Genomic DNA, 21,602 nt, shown 5'->3' with positions numbered 1-21,602 from the left:
CAAATTGAAATTACAGAGTCATGAGAAATTGAAACCTAAAGTAAGAGACTGGCTCCATTATTATCAAATAATGGAGGTCTACAAACAAGATAGGAAAATTGGCTTCCAGGTGGAGAAATCAAAATTAGAAACTGAATTGTTAGAACCCAATACTAAGAATTTATCAAGAATGTATAATTTGCTGCTGAAATGGAATACACAAGATGAAATAGTTAAATCGGCTATGATTAAGTGGGCACAGGACATTGGTCATAACATTATGTTTGCTGACTGGGAATGGTTGTGGAACACCGGTATAAAATTTACGGCATGTAATGCCTTAAAGGAAAATATTATGAAAATGATCTATAGGTGGTACATGACCCCAGTCAAGCTAGCAAAAATTTATCATTTGCCTGATAATAAGTGCTGGAAGTGTAAAGAAACTGAAGGTACTTTCTATCACCTTTGGTGGACGTGCCCGAAGATTAAGGCTTTCTGGGAAATGATATATAATGAAATGAAAAAGGTACTTAAATGTACTTTCCCGAAGAAACCAGAGGCCTTTCTCTTGGGCATTGTCGGCCAATTGGTGTCAAAGAAAGATAGAATCTTTTTTATGTATGCTACGACAGCAGCAAGAATACTCATCGCAAAGTATTGGAAGACACAAGACCTACCCACTTTGGAAGAATGGCAGATGAAAGTGATAGACTATATGACATTGGCTGAGATGACTGGCAGAATCCGTGATCAGGGGAAGGAGACGGCGGAAGAAGAATGGAAGAAATTTAAAATCTATCTTAAGGACTATTATAAACTTGATGAATGTTAGAATGTCGAGGTTTTGAGAAAGAAAGGGTTACAGCGATATAAGATTAGCTGAAGGAAAGATTAAGAAGACATATGTTTGACAGAACTATTTAGAAGTTGCTGGAAAATTTTGGACATTGGGATGCAGAAAGGGGAGGTATGGGGGAGTCCGAGAAAGAAGGTTTATGAAAAAAAGGTCATGAAACTATACGTGTTTGTATGTCTTTTTATATGTTTGTATTGTTTTAAAATTTTTGTAAAACTAATAAAAATTTATATATATATATATAAAAAAAGAAAGATAAATTTCCACCGTCTTGAACCTGGGAGCGGGGTGTCAGAGACAGATGCTTTGGGGAAGTTCATTGACTGTGGATAAAACGTTTTTGACAGATAGTTAAAAAAGAGAAACATATTGGTTCCAATGTTCCCTTTTGCACTTAAAAGGAACAAAATATCTGAAAAATGAAAGGAATTTTGTTGCTAGATCTGCTTTTAAAAAGACGGATACAAACAAAAATTGTTTCCTCTAGAGGGAGCTTGTGAAACTGTTGCTGGAGTCGATCTGGGGAATTTTACAGCTGTAGAGATTAAGATCGTGAGACCAGACATTGACCTTGAACAAGAAAGTGCCCAGAAGAAGCTTTAGTGCTTGCTTTTTGCAAGACAAGCGCTTTACTGGAACAGCTACATGAGAAGATGGATTTGATGACTGTTGCAGTTGGCAATTTTGGACAAACAGTGAATACCTATATAGAAACCACTCAGGAACCAACCCAGGAATGTGCTTTGACAGAGCAAGTTGTGAAGAAGATAAAGGAGGAGGTTGTTGCTGAACCTCAAGTAATAGAAATGGAGAGAGCTGCGGCCTTGCAGGAACATAAGTTGTTGTTTCTGACGACTGAACCTGGAGAAAATCAGATTTGGAGAGATGGAGTACTGTTTGGTCTGGAGATGGGAAGCTGGATAGATCCCCCTATGCAGGGATGTTTTGACTTTTCGGATCTGGTTTTGGGCCAGGGGGAGTTTGGAATTGTGGGGGCCCTTAACCTTGGAGGGACTTTGAAACATGCCTTCAAATATCTTTTGGATTTCAGTGCTGACTATGGAGAATGGGCTGACTTGTTGAGAAGGGATAAAGATATTGTCAAGTTGGAGTCTCCCCAAGAGAAAGGAAGGAAATTAAGAATAAGATCAGCAGAAGATAAAGTAAAGTGCAGGTATAAATATGAAGAAGACCTGCAGAAGGGACATGGAAAAGACTTAAGAGCGTCGGATAGAAGGTCACCAGGTTGATGGACTAGATGGAAGGGATAGAAAGGACTGATAAAACCCGAGACCAGGAAGAAGAGACGATGGATGAAGATTGGAAGAAAGTTTTAAAAATTCATTTAGAAAATGATTGTAAAATTAATGAGTATTAGAAAAATGTTAGAATGAAACTATTTGGCTTTAGTAGAAATGTTAAAAAGAATTATGTATAAATAAGTTTTAAGTTTTAAGCTTTAGGGCTTTTCATGGTAAGATAAGGTTAAAATAAATTAAGGTAATTTAATGACAGAATATAGTGAAAGATGGAAAGGATTTGCTGAGATAATTAATAACTAGAATACAAAAAAGGGAAGTGTGAGGAGGTCGATGAAACAAGTTAACGAAAGACAAAGATTTGGGAATATTGGATTTGTTTTTAAATTTTTTGTTTATTTTTGTTTTTGGTTTTGATGTATCGTGTGTTTTGTTTTTTCTTTTTTTCTTTTTTCTTTTTATTGACTTGTATTGTTTAATTTCTCTTTTTGTCTACCTTTTTTTCTTTTCCTTTTTTTTCTCTTCTCTATCTCTGTAATTTTAAATTCTCAATAAATATCATTAAAAAAAAACAAAAACAAAGCAGCAAGGGCAGCCCAGCTTTGACAGACTCTCTCCTCTCTCATTGGCCTCTTGAGAACCACAGTCACATTTGTCAGGTATATGAGCCCGTCTCATGTTTTCCAGGTAGCCATCTTAACCACCCTTGTGTATTTGAATAAAACTGGTGGAGATAGCTGATTGCCTGACTTAAATGGTGAGGGCCTGTAGAACAGTGCTCCTCTGTCACAATACCCACATTCCCGAGAGGGTGAAGCAGACACAAAGATGGCTAAACTGAAACGTGAACGGGTGCAGTGCTGATGGAGACACAGCCTACAAGAAAGAGGACAGTCTTTGGGTTGTATCCAACAAAGTTGTAACCTTTTGTGGCATCTGTACATTCCCTGTATCTGCTCCAGGGGATAGGAGGTACCCCCAGAAAAGATTTGGGAGAGGACAAGCAGAGGAACAAGTCCCTTGGTTACCCCCCACCCCTTTTATATAATACATATTGTAGTAGGTTGTCTATAGAACATTAGCTACTGGGCAACTAAGCAATGCAGTAAAAACAAAACAAAACAATATCCCTTGATTTTCAACGAAAATTGGTTCTCAAAGAAACTTACAATTAAATTCCATACAAAGGCACAATATTGCTGGTGGTGATGGGGAGGCAGTAATTGCTGCTGATAATGATTTCAGGACCTTTTCTCCAGAGGTTGGGGCAGGGAATATACAAAAAGAGTCAGAGGTGGGCTGCCTTATGGTGACAATGTCAATTCATACAAGCAGCCGTAAGTAGCAGCGTAAGGTATGATACTATTATTACAGAAGTGTAATCAAAGGAAATATTGCTACTGTTTCAGAAATGACAGATGGTTATTGACTCTGGTCTCAATGGGGAAAAATTAGGACCTTTGACATATACTGTTTGCCTTGATTGATGAAAAACAGCTGTGTATACTCAGGAATCAGCATGGCGCACTTGGTACCTGCCACTTCCCTGTGTTTTATTATTTTTGTCTCCCGACTGGAAGCCTGCACAGATCTTCCACTCTAGTGCAGTACAGCGGTACCTCGGGTTACAGACGCTTCAGGTTACAGAGGCTTCAGATTACAGACTCCGCTAACCCAGAAACAGTACCCCGGGTTAAGAACTTTGCTTCAGGATGAGAACAGAAATCGCACAGCGGCAGCGCGGCGGCAGTGGGAGGCCCCATTAGCTAAAGTGGTACCCCAGGTTAAGAACAGTGTCAGGTTAAGAACGGACCTCCAGAACGAATTAAGTTCTTAACCCGAGGTGCCACTGTACTAGTATAATACCTGGCATTGACTGTTAAGGTGGCTTGTGTGAGTTGACACTGTTAGCATAATATCATACACTGACAGTTAAAGGCTCACCAAATAGAATCTGAAGACTGGGGCCCACTTCAGACATCACAAATAGCCAGGGTGAGGGGATTGGAAGATTTCAAAACCACAGTTGTTTAATCACAGCTAGTCATGTCATCCAACCCAAACCCAACAAAGTTAAGACCAGCTTAAAACAATTGGTTGTGAAATTGGGCTTGTTTCAAGCAAACCATCGTCAATGGTGTACAGTGGTACCTCAGGTTAAGTACAATTCGTTCCGGAGGTCTGTTCTTAACCTGAAACTGTTCTTAACCTGAAGCACCACTTTAGCTAATGGGGCCTCCCACTGCCCCCGCGCCGCCGGAGCACGATTTCTGTTCTCATCCTGAAGCAAAGTTCTTAACCCGAGGTAATATTTCTGGGTTAGCGGAGTCTGTAACCTGAAGCGTCTGTAACCTGAAGTGTATGTAACCCGAGGTACCACTGTATATCATGGTGGGAATGAGTCCTGAGATCCTATCTCCCCTTTTTGACTGTGAGGAAATTGGGAGCTTTCACTTCCATTTTTAATTAAACACAGCCTTGTCATGTCATCCAAACCTGACGAACTTTGGCTAATTCTAACAAATGTTTGTTCAACACCTGCCAACTTCAAACCATGGCTTATGAAGCTGGTTTGTCTCAATAAACTATGTTAGGCCTAGCCACAGTTTAGGGAAATGCTATTCTGCCCGTCATCAAAAAGGAGCAGGAAGCTGCTGATCCAGCTGAACTGGAGGAGGAGAGTGGAGCTGGAACAAACTTTCCCCCATCATGATAAGCCATGGCTTGTCATGACCTCAAAGCCAGTTCTGTCTTTTTAGGGAAATTTAGTAAATTTAGTAAACAGATGCCAGACACAGGCAAGGTATTTTACACATTTAGGTGCTTGGTGCTTTGAGTACAATTTTGGAAAAGCTGAAAAGCAAGACAATAAAGTAAACTGAAGACTTTGCCATCCATAACCAGTTGTTCTGAAAAACTGCAGAACCAGGTATTTCAAGATTCTGTATTGTATCAAGAGATTTGTCTCATTCACTCCAGAGAAGCTTCCATTGTTCAATTGTTCATTGTTCAATTGAAGCTTCAGTTGTTACCGATGCTGCAAACAAAGCCCTGAATGAAGCTATGGTTGCATGTGTGGTTCTTGCTCCTTTGCAAATGTTGCCTGTTTGTATTATGTCTGTGGAGTATTGCCAAGTCCTTTGAAAAATGTAGTAAAAGATGCATTTATTTAACAAATTGTATACTGCTTAACTGTAAATAAAATCTCTAAGCAGTTGGCAAAGAACATGAAATATACATTAAAACTGTCAATAAAAATCAAAATTTAAAAAACAAGTTTACTAAAAAGGAAAATTAATAAACACCTTAAAGTATACATTCTAAGCGAAAATTATGGATCATGTCAACTTTACGTGTCTGGGTAGGTTTTCATAAACAGAAAAGGGTTTAAGAATACAGTGAAGGCGCCTTCCTAATTCCAGGAAATTCCAGGGTGTAGATGCTGCCACATTAACAGATAGGTTCCTTACAAGTGTGGGACAGACATTATGTGGCACTTGTCAGTGGTTGTGTGGACAAAGAGATGAAACAAAAGGAGTTCGTGTGTTTGTATGTGTGTGTATGTATGTATGTATGTATGTGTGTGTATATATGGAGAGTTGGAAGAAAGTGGATATCAGATTTTGATGACATTTTCGGCCAGGCATAGGCAAACTCTGGCCCTCCAGATATTTTGGGACTACAACTCCCATCATCCCTGACCACTGGTCCTGTTAGCTAGGGATGATGGGAACTGTAGTCCCAAACATCTGGAGGGCCAGAGTTTGCCTATGCCTGTAAATTTAGGTAGTATGGAAACTCCTTGACACTCATTAGAAGCACTGCAGCCTTCCTAGCCAACTTCCCCCCACCTCTTACAAATACACATATGCAACTAGATCTGAAACAGTGTGACTAGTAAAAGCAAGTGTCTTCTTGGGAATAGAGGAATATGCGTTTAATTTAAAACACATAACTGAGCGAAACCAAATAGCACTGTTGATTTCCACAAAGTATTGGGCACCTTTATTCTTGATGCCCCTGTGAATATAATTTCAATAAGCAGGTTTTTGATGTACTTTTTCATAAATAGAGCTGGCCCTACCAATAGATAAGAGTTACATGATCACCTCAGGCAGCAGATTTGGGGCAGCAACTGCTCAGTTTATTAACGTTATACTTTTACTCCCAGAGTGTAGTGCTTATGAGGCATTTCGGGGTGGGCAGGACACCAGTTGTTGTTCCACCTCAGACAAAGCAGTAGGTGTTGAGCTGGTCCTGTTTATGGAATGCTTAGTGAAAGGTCATTTACTGAACAATATGAAATTGCTAGAAGGGTGTAGGAGTATTCTTGCAGGTTTTTTAAAATTAAAAATAATAATACCAGAAACAAAACAGTAGCAAGCAGGCTTTCATCCCAAATTGCATTTTCTTTAGACCATTGCATGAAAGGCTGTTTTATTTCCATTATCGTCTACCCCTTCAGATTTCAACTGCAGGTACATTACATCTGGTGGTCCTCAACTCCTGTATAAACTCATAGCTGTTCTATTTCATCTTTTTAATAAAGCTTAAATGTTTTGTTATTTGTAGCATCATTTCTTTCACTGGCATCCCTCAGCAGTGCAGTTGGTGGGCACTAAGGGACAACAAGCAATATGTCGCTGCAAATAAAGAGCAGGACAATTAATTTTCATCTTAGGAGGTTATTAATAGCGAACAAAAAGTGCCATGTTGTTCTTGTTGTTCTGTAGCGAACAAATTATATGTTTCATTCAGCCAAACTTTTTTTTTTTTAAGACAAGCTAATAAGGCTATAATTTTTTTATGACTTACAGAGGGTGATAAAGAGACATTAGTTGGAAGTGAAATGTTCATCACAGTTTATATGAATCCTGCAATTTTAGGAAAAGACATCTCAAAGGCGACGAGAGCAAATCTGCAAGAAAATATTTCAGGGTCTGCTTTTGCTGCAAACAAAGCCTTAAACAAGGCTATGGTCACCACTTTTTCCTTTGCAGATGTTTCCTTCACTGTCACGTCAGGTGTCCCAGCACCTCACTAGTAATAGTAGTAATAATAATAATAATAATAATAATAATAATAATATATCCAGCCAGATGGGTGGGGTATAAATAATAAATTATTATTATTATCATAAAAACAGAATCCTTCCAGATTCTACACCAACGCCACTGATGCAAGCTCCACTGAGCAGAAGAGTACAACTACAGAAGTCCCTTGAAATGCAACAAAGAACATGAAGGCTCAGAGGTGAATATCAAAAATAATTCTCTGTGAACTGCTGTATTTTCCATCTTGTGAACCTGCTGTGTATAGAGGCTGACCCCAAGGACCAGCAGATTTTCTCTACACAGGTGCAAACCTCCCTTTTCACCCATGTACACATTTGAGAGCTATGGGCTCCTGTGTGGTGGTTGGTAGCCCCCTAGCACTAGGCAGGACAGCCAAGTAAAGCCTCAGGATAATTAAATGGGCAGCAGGGCAGATGCCAAGACCATACAGCTTCCTCTCTCTGCCTCCAATACCCACACATTAAGTGTAGACTTCTGCAGGAGAAAGCCTATGTGTGGAAAGTCTATGGGTGCAAAGGCTTTCCAGAGTTGATGTAGGGCAGTTTTCCAACAAAGTTAGTGTACACACATGGGGTGGAATTCAGTGTTGTGCAAAGGAGAGTGCACTGTGTCTGTTGCGCACTGCGTTCATGTTGCATGCAAAAGTATCTACGGAAACCCAACCACATTTTTCATTCTTATAAAACATGGGGGGGGGGGGGCAGGGGAGAACCTGAAACTCTCCAGATGTTGCCGGACTCCAGCTTCCACAATCCCTGACAATTGGCCATGCTGCCTGGGGCTGATGGAGAGCCAGAAGTCCCCCACCTATTCTATAATATGGAGTGGGAGGTTGGTTGCTTAACCCTTTCCCAGCCTATGTGATTTGCACCATAAGCAAATAATTTGCAAATTCTGCCTCCTGGATTTGGCAGACTAGAATATGGCAACCCTACCTGGAGAGCGGATTAGGGTTGGGGGATGGGTGCCATCTCTCCACTCTTGCTAAAAAGAATATTTTGAAAGGGAAGGGAAGGGAAGGGAAGGGAAGGGAAGGGAAGGGAAGGGAAGGGAAGGAAAGAGCCCAATTCCAGTGCTTTAGAACTGTATGCTCCACCTGATCTAGAGATATTAGAATTAATTATTATGTCATTTTAAATAGAAACAGCATCTTTTGATCTTTCTGTTTTTAAAAGGTGGAATTCAGTCCAATAGGAATGTGTTTCCTCGGTTTAATTGTGCAGTCTACTTGCCTGAGCAGCTATAAGCAAGGGAATTGTTCATGTGTAAAGCTCCAGAGACAGGAAACCACTTGGCTGAGAAGCTAGGAAATCCCCATGAGCAGCAAACTAAGCTCTGCCTTCCCCTGCAGTGTCACTTAAATTCTACTAGACTGACCTTTGCTCAGCTCCATAGAGGATTTTCAATATAAAGGTTTATATTTCCCTAATTATGTATTAGTTGAGACTTTTTTTTTTGCAGACTGCAGAGAATGCTTCTGAGCATGTGCAGTGTGTCTTTCAATTACAGCCAATTTACACATCAAATGGTGATTATTCCCAGGCAGATTTGAGTCCCAGTGCCTTGCATTATTTGCAAGCAAAACTCCCTCTCTCTTATACCCCAAAAAATCTCCATATGTAATGTCACAGGAGATATCCTATATGACCATTTTGAAAGTGAATATTTTTTATTGCAATATTTTTTCTTTTTTATTATTTGTTCTTGTATTTATTGAAACCTTTCCCCTGAAATGTCTTTCAAAGAAACACAAAGAGGGAGCATCGGGGGGTAGAGTACTGGAAAAGATAAGGACAATAAAAAGGGGTGAGAGTTCAATTCATTGTGTGAGACAATGAGTGTGCATCTTTGAACACTTATCTTTGACCAGTAGGTCAAAAATAACCGCTCACCCATCCGAGGTGGGCGCCATTTGCAGACCGGCACGCGGTACCCCCGATCTTGTTGGAGACAGGCCAAGTTGCCCAAGCTTGCCCGCTTTCCCGGCGCCGCGGAGTTTTGTGGGTTCCTGGAAAAACCCCGGTTTAAACGAGCCAATCCGCGATGCGACTGGGGCGGGACCCAGGAGCGGACCGCGAGTGAGCAGGCTTCACTCTGGTCCGCTCCGGTGGCTTAAAAGGGGGCGGAGCCAGCGCTCGGTGAGCAGTCGGCTCCAGAGTTCACCCATCTCATGAGGTGGGTTGTGACAGCATAATGGCAAAAATGATGAAGTGGGTCCCTAAATCCATTATCAGGTTAAATATGGGTCCCAAATAGGGGTATCTATAGGAATGTTTCAAAGAAGCAGGCAAGGTAAAACAATGAAAGGAGGAGGAAGCCTTGCTTCTTTTTTTTAAAAAAAAAAAGATTAAAAGCGGTGTCTGTACATATTGCCTCATCTCAGGTTCTACAAATGCTATAAACCTATTCTTTATTATGAAAGCTGGAAATCTGGATATTATGATTCACCAGGGTAATGGGCAACAGCCCCCTTGCCCCCCCCAATGGAAGCCCACAGTCCCAAGTCTGAAAAGACGGAAAAGTACTGACAAAATGGGAGTGGATTGAATGACTAGTTCTAGCCCAGCTCAGACAAAATATTTCTCTTTCTGTCATAGGAATTTGTAGCAAGCCTGTTGTTTTTAAAAATAATAATTGATTTGGGTAATGTTTCTGATGGCAGGATTCCCCCCTCCAGTAATATTTTTTTTGTTTAATTGAAATATTTTCTATAAAATATAATAATAATAATAATAATAATAATTCAATTGGCAGCATCACTCAGATTCAAAACAAGACAGGCAAGGAATTTGACTCTAGTGTTGAGGAATCAGCCTCCTGAGGGGATTCTCCACGCTCCTTAGGAGAAGCGTTTAATACGCAGCTTCAGAGTACAGAGAATTTTACCACAGCACGGGGTTATGACTACACTTAATTAGAATTGCATGTATTAAAAGACACATTTGCATTCCCAGACTCCTCCTGGAGCAGCTCAGACGCAGCTGTGCAATTCTAACAGGCAGAGGAAATTTATTTTTATTCCTCTTCTCAGCGGTCCGAGGCAAACATTAGTTCCACAGCACAACAAGCACTGAATGTGAAGATAACATGGTGCTCAGGCAGAGTGAACTATAGAAGGAAGTGCCTGAAGCAATGTTCATTGCAATCTTCAGTATCAAATGTTAAAAGATAAGTACAAATGGCTGAGCTAGTCCATGAAACTCCCATCTGTAAGCTTCTAGGCTTTTCCCTTTCTTTCCCTTTTGCCAATGACTTTTCTTTTAATTTTATTCCTGTAAATTGACTGCTCAGTCATTTACTCTATTCCAGGAATGGGAAACCTTGGGCCCAGGGGGCAAATGTGGTTCTCCAGATCTGTCTGGCTCTCAGGACTCCAGTTCAAAGCTTGCCTTGTTTTCTAGCTACCGGTACTTTTGCCTTGTGCCTTTGTAGCTTGGTTTTATGCCCGGGATGAACCATGGTTAAGAAAGGGTGCTGGCTTCACTAATAATGCCAAGCCACAGTAAATGCAAGCCAAGGTTCTTAAACCAACAAGAAATCATGGGATTCACACTGTGGTTTGTTGGCAGAAAACAAACCATAGCTAAACTTCTTAGCAGGATTCAGAGAGTGTGAAACCATGGTTTATAAACAATAGTTTCGTATTATGTGTGAACCAGGTCTGTGTGCCTCACAGTGTGCTCTCTTATCCTATTCAAATCTCTCTCCTGAATTCAACCATAGTCATTCTGTTGACCTCCCCTTCTCAGCTTCTTAAGGGCTGTCTTCCCTTAACCCCAGTCCCATTTGCTCCTGTTTCTATTGAGTTCTTTTAAAAAACAACAACACACAGTGCATCTTCATAACATCCTCTGTTACCCCAGAGACACCCCTCCCGGTACTGTGACATGGATCCTGCTCTGTAACATTGGGCTACTACACCCAGCCACTATCTATGCAACTCTTTGGGCCAGGTTGGTAGAAAAGGGTGTTTTCTGAGAGATGGGCTGGACCTGGTGTTTGCCCTCTTGTAACCACTGTAGCTCTATTGTTGAAACGCTGCTTAGGGTGCACACAGCAAACATGCTCTCTGCAACCTTGAGAGAGTGAAACAGACCTGCATTCCCACAGGTGATATTAGTTGCATGGGAGCAACCAGAAACAACTGCCTTTTTTTTATAAGGCTGCAATGATAGCAACTGTTTACTTTGGGGGAAAGGTAATGGTTTTGTTGCCGCCACATTTTGTTCATTCTTTATTCCCTTTTGAATATTTAACTCTGCTTTTCTACTAGAAGTCTACAAAAAGCCACACTAAAACATGACAACTATGAGGAAATGTAGCAGCAATCATGATTAAAGCAATGAAACAGAAGCCCGTGGGGAGGGGGATAATTAATAAATAAAACAGAGCCAGAAAAACCATAAAATCAGGAAAAAACATTTTAAAAAATCAAGTACAACTATTCTAAGCTACAATAACAGTCAACTGATTTTGACAAACAAAGAAGCCTTCCTCTCTATATGCAGTCTAGTTTAGGTACCATATGTCCATTAAAAATGTGTCTGCACCTGTCAGGGCAGCAATATACCTCTCTGCTCAATTACATCAAAATGCATCCTCATGCAATCTGTAGTTTTAAGCCCCAAGACAAAAAGCCTGGGAAATGTGACCACCATCAGCAGGTTTGCAAGGCAGAATACTAATAACTGCATTGAAGTGCTTGAAGGAGAAGGCAAGGTTCATATTTCACTCTTAGTTAATAAAGCATGGCCGGCCCCGTCATTAGGCAGATGGAGGTGAGTACAAAATGCACTGTGCAGGTCATGGTAACAAGCAATCTCTCTTTCTGTAAAGTTGTTTCTTATTATTTCATTTTATAATATATATAAAACAGAAAGAGCAATTACAGCAACAAATAAATATTAAAAGATGAAAAACAACGCTTTAAAATAGACATGCAGAGTGAGTTAAAATAACAAAGTCCAAGAAAAGATTATCAATGTTATCAGATCATCAGTATAGTTACAGATTTGCCAGACTTGTGACAAGGGTTGTCTTGGAAATGATGGTTCTGCTGTACATGTCATAAAGGAATGCCAAATCATATCAAAAGTGCCTGGAGATTCTAGTCCTTGTTGAAATCTCAAATTATATGTGATTCCACCCCACCCCCCATTATAGCTCTATTCCACAGTGAGTGTTACTAAGCATCCAGTTTAAGATTTCCACTGACTTGCAATTACTATTCAATATCATATACGAGACCAATTCTTTTGACAATATAGTAACAAGCTAGATATTGTGCCTTGTTTTTTATTATCTGCACTTGATTCGGAAAAGCTCCCCACCCCAAAATATGCAACCCTAAAGCAGAGCTCTGCTTCAAGAGGAACTTTTTGCAGAGAACAGAGACTGAGATTAAACCACTGCCTGCTCTTTTCTGCTTTGCCCTGTCTGGGTTTCATATGTTTTTCTTCTTATGCCTTGACCAGACTTAAATTATTCATGGCTTCCCTTACATTTTATGGGAAGCTGGATTAATAAATCATTAAGAGAATAAAGATGGATGAGCACCCGTTATATGGGCAAAGACTACTGGAAGCTGCATCATCGAGATGTCAGATTTCAATTCTGCAAACGTTCAAAACTGTGCTCCGGGTTTGGCTTTGAGCTCCATTTTCTGTCTTTTGGAGCAACTAATCTATGTTACATCAGACATGGAAGTTTTGTACCAGTGTCCCTTTCTCTAAGTAATGCTGGCAATTGCATGTTGGGGAAGGAAGAGATGATGAGGGGAGAGACCATGGCTCATGGTAGAGAACATGCTTTGCATATGGAAAGTTCCATGGCACCGCCAGTCAAAAAACAGATCAGGTGGAAGATGATAGGAAAGACACCTGCTTGGAATTCTGAAAATCTGGTTCTGGTCCTAGTAGACAATATGGGGCTAGACACACAATAACCCATCCTGGTACAAGGCAGTTTCCTATATGTCTTCAGCAGCCAGCATTCTCTGGTTAAAAGGAAGGCCTGCAGTGTACAGTGTCTGTGTGCCATATTTTATTGAGGCCGTATTCTACTTGAAGGCCTGTCTGCTCCAAGTTTGATTTAAAAATAAAGAAGGGTGTGGAAAAATCATACGATCGCTTTGAAAAACGGTGCAGGAAGCAACCACACACTGCTTCCCATGTAATTCTATGCACAAAGGCCCACTGGGAGCATATCAGAATGGCTGCCCCTCAAACTGTCCTGTCTCATGGTGTATAACTTACCTCAAGTGCTGGGGGATACTGTGTCGTCTAAGGTGGATGGCATAGTTGGTTTGGAAAGGCCTATCAATTCATGAGGAATTCCTAATTTCTAACAATCAGTAGCAAATGAAATGAAAACAATGGATACAAAGTTTTAATGTGCCATAGGAGTTGGTATAAGCTCCTGTCCGAGCAACATTAATCCTTTAAGTAGCTTCATTTAAAATAAAAAATAAAAATGCTAATATTGGTGAGGGAGGAATGGAATATTAAATTACATTTTTTAAGTTAACATCTGAGAAAACAGTTTTTGTAATGGCAAGCATATTTTGTGCTTGACGACCTACTTGCCATTACAAAAACTGGAGGCTAAAGTAAGCATAGCATGTCACACTATATAAACTGATTTTTTTAATGCCATAATGAAGTGCCCAATATACCAAATCTGACATGCCTTTGTGGGCTGCGCAATTGGGGTGTCTTTTGTGAAGAGGTTGGTTTATTTTGGACTCGGTAGTAAATCAATAAGCATTAGGCCAGGAATAGCACTGGTGGAATTGCTGAATAAGTGAAACAAAAGAAAATGTAAGTCCCATTTTCTCTTTCATCTCTTAGACTGCAATCTTAACCCCACCTACCTGGGCTTAAGCCCTTCAGTGTCTTCAGTGGGACATACATCTGAGAAAACATGGTTAGAATTTCAAAGATGAATTTCACCCAAAGACATAAATTATAGAGGCCACCAGTTTCATTTCAAACAAAACTTAGGAAGCGCCCATGATTTTTTTGCTTTGTTTAAATATTTTAATTTCAAATAAAACCATCACACGAAGGTGAACCACATGTATAAATCATGGCTACAGTATCTGTAGGGACGCGGGTGTCGCTGTGTGTTAAACCACAGAGCCTAGGACTTGCCGATCAGAAGATCGGCGGTTCGAATCCCCGCAACGGGGTGAGCTCCTGTTGCTTGGTCCCTGTTCCTGCCAACCTAGCAGTTTGAAAGCATGTCAAAGTGCAAGTAGATAAATAGGTACCACTCCGGCGGGAAGGTAAACGGCGTTTCCATGCGCTGCTCTGGTTCGCCAGAAGCAGCTTAGTCATGTTGGCCACATGACTGTACGCCGGCTCCCTTGGCCAATAAAGCGAGATGAGCACCACAACCCCAGAGTCAGTCACGACTGGACCTAATGGTCAGGGGTCCCTTTACCTTTACAGTATCTGTAACAAGCAAGCAAGCATCTCAATAGTATCTAGAGCAGGGGTTGGTAATGTGGTGAGCACAATGGCACCTAGAGGTTTTTCCCTGACACCTACAAAGCCTCTCTCCTTCACTGACTCCTTATTCATGAAGCAGTTATGCTGCTTACCTTTCTCTCTTGTGAAAAGAACATAGAGCTGAAGGAGGAAGTTGGAAGAGAGGCACTCTTTCTCACTTCCACCTCTATGTGCTTTTCAACACTCAGATTAATTCTACTATATCTGATTTTTTTCCAGATCTCCTATCTTTCTTTCTTGGCTGGGTGGTGGAGGAAAGCTGATTTAGGGGAGTGAATAAAGAAGTTACCAGCAGGGGTGTCAGTCAAACACAGGGATGCGAGTGGTGCTGTGGTCTAAACCATAGAGCCTCTTGGGTTTGCCAGTCAGAAGGTCGGCGGTTCAGATCCGTGTGATGGGATGAGCTATGTCCCAGTGTCTGCCAACTTAGCAGTTCGAAAGCACATCACTGCAAGTAGATAAATAGGTACCGCTGTGGCAGGAAGGTAAATAGCATTTCCGTGCGCTCTGGCACTTGTCATGGTGTCATGCTGTTTATTTTTTTTTTTTTTTTAATCATATTTATTAAAATTTCCAATAATAACAGAATAAAGAAGATAGAAAAGATAAAGAAAAAGAAAAGAAAGAAAAGAGACCAATTTTAAACCCTTATGTTCATAACCTTCTTTCTGGGACTCCCTCCTTCCCCTCCCGACTGTATTCCCCTTTCCCTACGTTGGTTCCACAAGTTCTCATTCCCAATTTAACCTAATATGTTATGCCTAATAGCCAATTTAAATTACAATCTTAACATCACTCCTCACCTTTAACAAAGTAAAACAAAGATTTTTTTCCCCAAAATCTACCCCGTTTCCTTCCACGAATTCCCCCTTTTCTTTTTTTTCCAAAACTTGTTAAATCAAAATACCAAAGTTACATATAAAAAAAAAAAAAAATTTAAAAGATAGAAAATAGAAGAAGATTCCAAAAGTTGATTACATAGCCTTTGGATTCTAGAATTCCCCCTCCCTTCCCCGGTTTAGATTCCCTATGTCCATCAGTCTGTATGTTGTCGGCCTGGAGGTCTCAAGTCCACAGCCAAACTTTCTCAATTCATCTTGCCGGTTTTCTTTAAATTTACTTATTTTGATAATATTTAATTTCAAAAGTCCAGTCTAATCGAGGCCTTTAATTTCCCTTGATCATTGTTATTCCTCCCATTGTTCTTGCCGTGGCGTAGTTGGTCCTTTACTCTTTTATTTCTTACTTTCTCAGGTTTCTGTCTTGTTCAGCTGCAAAACCATTCTTATTCTGAAATCTAGTATCTCTACAGAGGTTTGTTATTCAGGAGCTTACTTAAATAGAGAGATTCTATTGTGTTGTCACCTCTGTAGACAAAACAAATATTTCAGTTTTGCTACTTTCCCAGGAGCTAAGACCAGTGATACACATCCCAGAGTAGTTTTCCATATACGCCGCTTGTAATGTCCCAGAGCCCCTCTAGAGGGATTGCAATAACTTTGTGTCCTCTCATCCAAAAGTCAAATTGTTGTTTCTTTTTCCATCCGACATTTTGTATCCATATTTATATCCAATTGTATCAAAATCAACCAGCAAAATACTTGTAGCAAAGTCCTCTTTATATTCTCAAGATTTGACAGCTACTTTGACAGCTGTCAAACTCTCCATCTCTCTCCGCCAGGTTCTCTGAATCGCCCCGGTTCCCGGGGGGGGGTTGCCTTTTCCCTCTCACCCTCGACTCTCCTCCAGCACAATTCTTGTAATGATTCCATCGTGGAATTTGGTATTTTTAATCAGCAATAAACTTCAGAATTGATCTTGGTTTCTCAGTCCTTGTTTTAACATGTTTACAATCAGGGAGGGGACTGACTTCCTTTTTAGATCCCCCCCGCTCGTGCCGAATCCGAAAAAAAAAAATTCCTTTTTTTTTTCCTCCTTTTGTACCCGGTTACCCAATTACTCACGGGTTTTTGTTAAATGTCCGAATTTCAAATGGAAGAAGCCAGCGCTCTCCGACGAATGGCATGCGGCTGCACTCGGCAGGGGAAGCGATAGACTCAAAGTACCACGCCACTCCCAGGCACCCGATCCGTAGCCTTTAAAAAGGCTCCTTCACGAGTCGGGAGGGCGCTGACGGTACCAGCCGAGTCCCCATGTCCACGGGCCCCGTGCCCGTGGTTTTTAAGGGTCCCCGCGTCGCCGGCGCGGTAGGACCCAGCCCCTGCCGAGCCGGCTCCCTCCGGAGCTCGGAGGGAGTCCGCCATTCGGCGATGGCGCCAACCCGGAAGTCCCGGTGTCATGCTGTTTAGTCATGCTGGCCACATGGCCCGGAAAGCTGCCTGTGGACAAACGCCGGCTCCCTTGGCCTGAAAGCGAGATGAGCGCCGCACTCCGTAGTCGCCTTTGACTGGACTTAACCATCCATGGGTCCTTTACCTTTTACACTCAAACATCCAAATGTGCTCACAGGCTTAACTCCTGATCTACAGCAACCCTGGGACTATATTAAAAGTGATTACTGAGAAGAAAAACTTCTCAGTACTCCCTCTTATTCTCCTGAAGCTGGTCCTAAAATTGAATATATTGAGTCTGATCCAATGCTGTCGCTCTGCTGACTGAAGGGTCTTTGATTGGTTCTGTGGAGTCTCCCATTATCAGAATGGGGAGGAAAGCTATTTCACCTATTTGCCTTCTCAATTTGCAGCTCCTCTTGCCCCCTACCATGTGGTTTCGAACAGAGTGGCCTGTTTCCAGTGTTTCTCCAGATGACAGTGTGTGTGTGTTTGTGTGCATGTGTAGCTATTTTCTACAATATACAAGGTAGTCTGCAGCAATCTGCATCCTGACCAGTGGCTTGGTGTAGGCAGGTGTTCTCCCAGCTCCCAATACCAAAGGTGGAAATAAACACAGAAATTTGCAATTTATTTATTTTTGGTTCCTTTTGTCAAACCTGCACATTTTAAATTGTCTGTTTACACAAAGATTTACAAAAAGACAGACTTCATTTAACTAAATGATTTAAAGAAACTAATTCAATTAATCATCATTAAACAAACACTTGAAACCAATTAAAGTTGAGCCATAATGAAGACATTGATTTTGACTTTGTTAAGCAAGGCAGTCAAGCAAATTAAACACACCTTCTAGAGACACAGTTTTCACTCTTGATTGTGAATCCTAGAGTGACCACTAAATAGTGATAATGTTTATCAGCCTCTTTGCCAGAAAATCAGAACACAGCCAACGTAACTGTTTTTAAGAACGAGAGTCAGGAAATTATAGTCAAGGCAGCCAGTCGATAGCCCTGGTCTATTAGGGCAAATGGTCTGTTGGTTTCTCTGCCTTCTTCCCTACCAGTTCCAACAGATGCATTCCATCTCAGATAAACTGGTCCCATAATGTTGGCAGAATGGGAAAACCTTTGGAAAACAACTATGAATTTTACGGCGTGTTACAATATTAAAGAGAACATGCTAAAGACGCAGTATAGATGCTATCTTACCCCGTCAAGGCTTTCCAGGAAGTATAAATATATCGTGAGTAACTGTTGGTGCGGGGAAAGTAATGGAGACATGTACCACAGGTGGTGGACATGTGGGAAAATAAGAGAATTCTGGGGCCTCGTCTATGATGAGCTGAAAAAAATATTTGGAACAACATTTTTTAAAAAGCCAGAAGCGTTTTTGTTAAGCATCGTTGGTAAAGATATCCCAAAAAACTTAAGAGAAATATTTCTATATGCTACGACGGTGGCCCGAACACTAGTAGCAAAGAACTGGAAAGAGGAAAATGTTCCGACTATAATGGATCGGCAGAATAAGTTACAAGAATATGTGGAAATGGCGCAATTGACCAACAGTCTAAGGGGCAGTTCAAGACAAGAATTTGCACAAAAAAGGGATAAATACAAGAGAAATGTACAAAAATATACCAATGGTTTTTCGTCTATGGCAGCATTTGAATGACCTTGGATAAAGAAATCTAGGAGAAATAAGATTAACGATACAAATTGTTGTAAGACTGTATTAGAGAATATATAAAGAATAGATTAATAATGGTAGGTAAATTCACTATTAGAATAAAATGGGAATTGACAGGAAGTCCAAAGTTTTTATGATATTTTTTGTTAATAACTTTTGTTAATAATCTTTGTTAATAACCACATAAAAAGTAGTATAAACACAGCTGAAGCTTAAGGTTTATAACTATGTAAGAAAAGACAAGTATATTTTTGTGTGTGTTTGTGTGTGTATATGATTGAAATCTCAATTTACTCTACGAGATGTACTATATATGTGTAATGTACTGTAAGACTATTATTAAAGCTTGTTACATTGCAAAATAATAATAATAATAATAATAAAATAAACTGGTCATAATGACTTTGGCTAAGATTGTTAATCATGTAAAAGACTGTGGAATATGGATATAAAATTTACAGCATGTTATGGTTTAATAGAAAATTATATGAAAATAATATATTGTCGGTATCTAACACTGAGTAAACTGGCAAAAATGTATAAATCTAAATCAAACAAGTGTTGGAAATGTAAAGAGAAAGAAGGCTCTTTTTATCATATGTGGTAGTTTTGTACTAAGGTTAAAGTTTACTAGGAAATTATATATAATGAATTGAAAAGGATGTTCAAAATAACTTTTCTAAAAAAAACCCAGAAGCTTTTCTTTTGGGAATTATAGGGACCGAAGTACCTAAATTGTATAGAAATTTAGTTATGTATGCTACTACAGCAGCCAGAATACTACTCGCCCCAAAATGGAAAGAAGCAGAAGTCCCAGCAAAGGAAGAATGGATACAAAAACTTATGGAATATGCAGAAATGCCGAAAGTTATCGGAAGAATAAGAAATCAAGATAACAAACTTTTAATGGAAATGGTTTATTGAATATTTACAGATGCAAAGAGATAAAAACATTGGCAGGATTATTGTAATAACCTGCAGTTTCATAAGAGTATATATCTAAAGTAGATTAATTAAATGAGCAAATTAAATGACATTTGGTTATGCAGAAGAAATTAAAAAATAAATTTAAGGAACCGCCGAAAGAGGGGGAAGGAAGTCAAACTTTGAAATGTTAATTTGATTGTAAAACTCATGAAATGTATAATCCTGAAAAGTATAAATAAAACTTTTTTAAAAAATAACAATGTAAAAGAATAGGCCTCGTCAAGGGAAGGCATGGCTTCTCTAGAGGGATAAGCTTGTCTCACCAACATTTTTAAAGTTATTTAAGAGGATCAACAGATAGGTAGTTGAATCTATTCAGTAGACACTCTATATACTTAGAATTCCCAAAAGCTCTTTGCAACACATCACAGACTCCTTTAAAAAAGGCTTAACATCTATAGCATAAGAGCACAGATCTTCCCATAGGCATCTGGTTTGCCACTGTGAGAAAAGGATGCCAGACTAAATGGGCCACTAGCGTGATCCAGCAAGCTCTTATTATGTTCTTTTTATGGACTGGTAACTGATAACAAAACAGAAAGACTGTCGGAATACATGAGCAATTTTTACAATGGGGGGGAAGTGAATCATAGCTGCATCCCTAAGGATTTGTTTGGGAACAGTGTTATTTAACCTATTTATAAAGGCTCTGGGTGGGGGGATATGTGAATAGGGATTCGGTGAGACAGCAGGCCACTTTAAAATCGCCCACAGTGGTGCTGTTTTCCTCTTGGAAATGGCTTCAACCATTTCCATATCTCAGTTTAAGACTGCAGTGAAGCATGATTTTTATTACTGATTTTCCCTCACATGCCTGCTTGTGAACCTGGAAGGGAGCACATTCTACCACTGAACAATCTGTTGGATGTGGAATTTAACAGACTCTTTGCCAGAGAATTAGAAGGAAGCCAATGCAGCTGCTTTTAAGAACAGTATTGAATAAATTACAGTCGTGGTAGCCTAACTTTCACCTCAGATATATTGGTACTTGGTGCTCTTTTTTTGGTAAAAAAATGAGGTGTCAGTACTCATATATTGATTTCTTTTTTTTTAAAGCCATGGGTGAACACTGCTGGTGTACAAACAAAGCCCTGCAGGTACTAATGATTAAGGCATGGTTTTTCTTTCTTTTGCTGGTCTTATAGGTTTCTTTTAACTAGTATTTTAGCTGCTTTAAACAGTAGGAGAAGGGGAGTACGCCCTCTTTCTCTCTTCCACCTCTCTGTGCTTTTCAAAGCTCAGATTAATTCTATTAGTTGGCACAAACTCAACCAACAGTAACATCTGACCAAATTGAGTTGCTACCTGTGTATGTTCACCACATCTATGGAAATACAAAGGCAGAACAGACAATATCTTTTTTCAGTATGAGAGTTGATAAACTGTAACTCCATTAAAACGAATACAGTCGTACCTCGAAAGTCGAACAGAATCCGTTCCAGAAGTCCGTTCGACTTCCAAAATGTTTGACTTCCAAAGTGCAGCTACTGCAGCCAATCGGAAGCTGCAGAAGCCCCGTCGGACATTTGGCTTCTAAAAGAATGTTTGAAAACTGGAACAATCACTTCTGGGTTTCGATCGTTCAGGAGCCGGAATGTTCAACTCCCAAGGTGTTCGGGAGCCAAGGTATGACTGTATGGTTTTGAGCTTTGGAAATCAGCTGGGGGGGGGGGAGGGAGTACTTTAATCTCTGGATTGTCTTTGCTTTCTAGTATCTTGTTCAAAATGCCAGCCAGAAATGCCTCCTTAACAACATCTTCCTTCTTTAAGTTGCCTGTTTGAAGGATGCTGCCTTGATGTCCCTATTGGTTACAATTGGCTCCAGCTGGAGTTGTGGAATTCTTGAACATATTCTGTTTCAAATCCATAAATGCAAAATACTTCACCATTGTCCCCAAGGTGAATCACAGCTTCCAGACGAGGGTAGGATATGCTTTTGGGTGCATGCCCAT

At 40.2% G+C, this 21,602-nt stretch overlaps 1 protein-coding gene across 5 annotated transcripts in view; it reads right to left on the bottom strand.

Annotated features, from left to right (window-relative positions):
- Nucleotides 1–21,602, bottom strand: part of JAKMIP2 (janus kinase and microtubule interacting protein 2) — a 102,430-nt gene that overhangs the window by 54,823 nt on the left and 26,005 nt on the right. Inside the window, exon 1 of one of the 5 annotated variants that reach the window (XM_080997129.1) lies at nt 9,065–9,186. The exons of the other annotated variants lie outside the window; for them this stretch is intronic. The gene's annotated coding sequence lies outside the window, so the exon portion shown is untranslated. Of the gene's footprint in view, nt 1–9,064; nt 9,187–21,602 lie in introns of those variants that run through there. 5 annotated transcript variants of the gene reach the window in all.

This window comes from Podarcis pityusensis (assembly GCF_964106645.2).
Source record: "Podarcis pityusensis genome assembly, chromosome: 2".
Classification (NCBI taxonomy): domain Eukaryota; kingdom Metazoa; phylum Chordata; class Lepidosauria; order Squamata; family Lacertidae; genus Podarcis; species Podarcis pityusensis.
Note: the sequence above shows the minus strand (reverse complement) of the source record. Positions and strands in the feature narration are given on the sequence as shown.